The 2,500-nt window shown below is 34.9% G+C and overlaps 1 long non-coding RNA gene across 1 annotated transcript in view; it reads left to right on the forward strand.

Moving 5' to 3' along the window:
- The window catches only part of LOC128250452 (uncharacterized), a 289,806-nt gene that overhangs the window by 73,892 nt on the left and 213,414 nt on the right, over nucleotides 1-2,500 (forward strand). The gene's annotated exons all lie outside the window — the stretch shown is intronic.

Here is a 2,500-nt window from a genome sequence, read left to right on the forward strand (position 1 = left end):
TTCAAGGAAGATTGGAAATGGACATCACTTGTATGAAGGTGACACTCATTCACAACCTTTTGATCTTCAGATCTCACAGCCTTGATCTCATGACCTCTAAGTATTAATTACTTTTGCATATTCTCTCAACATTGTGGGTCACGAGGGTGCTTCTAACAGTAATAAAGCTAGTTACAAAGAGATTTTATCTGTCCAACACCTTCCTTAAAGGTCGATACAAATGAAGTTAGAAGCCTCATCTAAGTACACTGTTCAAGATATAGAATACATTGAGAAACTGTTGGCTGCAGCATCCATTGTATTCTGTACATTAACAATAGCTGTTCAGACACAAGTAAGCATTTCTAGTGATGTGCATGATCATAGTAATAAAATTGTTCCGGGGTAGACTGACATTGCTGCCAATCCTTTTCACTTGATGCACCTGACTTTTCCTCAGTCTCGTTATGTTCTATGAATTCAGATACTACTTAAGCTGCATACGAAGACTTTTCAATATATTTTGTTATTGGTGCCATTTATTCATTTCCTTTGAAATTTCACATCAATAGTTTCATGATTCTGTGCAAGAGATTTTTCTCTCATTCCTTCAAATACATATATTCTTGCTCTCTCTCTCTCTCTTTGTATTTTTCTCTTTGTCTCCATTTATTTCACATTGATTTTCTCTCCTTTTCTGTCTCCGCTTTTTACTTCTCTCTCTCTCCCTCTACTTCTCTCTCTCTCCCTCTACTTCTCTCTCTCTCCCTCTACTTCTCTCTCTCTCCCTCTACTTCTCTCTCTCTCTCCCTCTATTTCTCTCTATTCCTACTTTTCTCTCTCTAGCCTATTTCTCCCTCTCTTTCTCTCTCTTTACACTTATTTATTTCTCTCTCTACTCTTCTTTACTTCTCTCTCTCTCTCTTTCTACTCTTCCCTGCTTCTCTCTCTGTCCACTCTTCTTTACTTCTCTTTCTCTCTACTCTTCTCTATTTCTCTCTCTACTCTTCGCTACTTCTCTCTCTCTCTACTCTTCTTTACTTCTCTCTTTCTCTCTACTCTTCTCCACCTCTCTCTCTCTGTGTCTCTGTCTGTCTGTATCCCCCCCTCTCTCTCTCTGCTTGTCTCATTCTTTCTATCTTAATTTTCTGAAAAATTTTACCCGTTTAAAATTTAATGTTTTGTTAAATGTAATGGTTTCCACAGTAAAATATTCAGAAAGTTTTCTAAATGTTCACAACATTCCTTTGTTGCTGTTTTAATGGTAACAAACAGAGTAGCAGGTACGGGAGACACACGCAATTAATTTTGATTGATTTCAATTAACCAACCATGTTTTATTAAATATTTTATGATTCATTTTCATTCCTCTACATGATATCTTTTATACACCTTTATCTACATCAACTCTGCTGGTGTTCATTGGATGTTTCAATCTTAAAATGCTCTCACTCCACCCCTATTCCACCTCATTCTCTTTCTCAGTCTGCCCCTCTCTCTCCTAGTCTCTCTCTCTCTGCGCTTAATGGGTATTTTACTTTTGTTCCTGGGTGGAGTTATAATATTCACTTTGTGTTTATTTCCCCCTTAAATCCCATCACATGTCATAACGTCTATAAAACTTCAGTGTCTCTGCTTTCATCTGTTTCACGAAAATTTTGTTTGGTCCATAAAATAAATTGAACAAATAGTTATTGTTGATTGGGGAAACTTTCTTTTTTTTTTACTCAACTTTTCTGTTTTGTCCATCTGTACCCCAGCATAGCCACAGCATCCGGCCAAAAACCGATAAAAGGAATATATCTAATTCTGTTACTCCCATGAGTAACATATACAAAGTGGTAGTTGTAATGAATCAAAACCAAAAGGAAAAAGCAAAACAAAACAAAACAAAGCAAATCCTATATAATATTACTTGTAACTGCTGTCTTGCTCCAGTTTTAATTTCAATTTATGTCTCCTATATTTTTCTGTCTGTCTCTCTAATTTTATCTGACTATCTGCCTGTATTTGTTTGAAGAATTCTACTTTTCTCTACCAACCAGTATACAATCTCATTCATTTACTTAATGATTCTGCTGTTTCTATTTTGGCAAGTATGCTGAAGTTTATACTTTGCTGATGAGGTAACAATAAAGCAGAAACATATCTATTCTCATTACCCATGCTTATTGAAATGATCAAGATAATGCTAGATGCTGATTAATATAATTTTCTCCTCACCTTATAGTTAATAATAATTTTGGTGTGAGGAATAACATCAGCATTAATTATGTTTGCACAAATTTAATGACAGAATTCTGGTTTAAGTACCCCATGTAATTCCTCATAACATTTTTATTTTTTGGAATTTTCAGAAAAAATAAAAAGAAGTTATTAGGGGTTATATGGGATGCTTAACCCCTTAGCATTCTGATTATTCTGTCAAATGTAATGCTTATTTATTCACAATGTCTTGAACCAATGAGGCATTATCTCATAGTTCTGAGATTTTAACGAGGTGGTTACATACTTTTAGCAT

This window comes from Octopus bimaculoides, chromosome 21 (genome assembly GCF_001194135.2).
Source record: "Octopus bimaculoides isolate UCB-OBI-ISO-001 chromosome 21, ASM119413v2, whole genome shotgun sequence".
Taxonomy (NCBI): domain Eukaryota; kingdom Metazoa; phylum Mollusca; class Cephalopoda; order Octopoda; family Octopodidae; genus Octopus; species Octopus bimaculoides.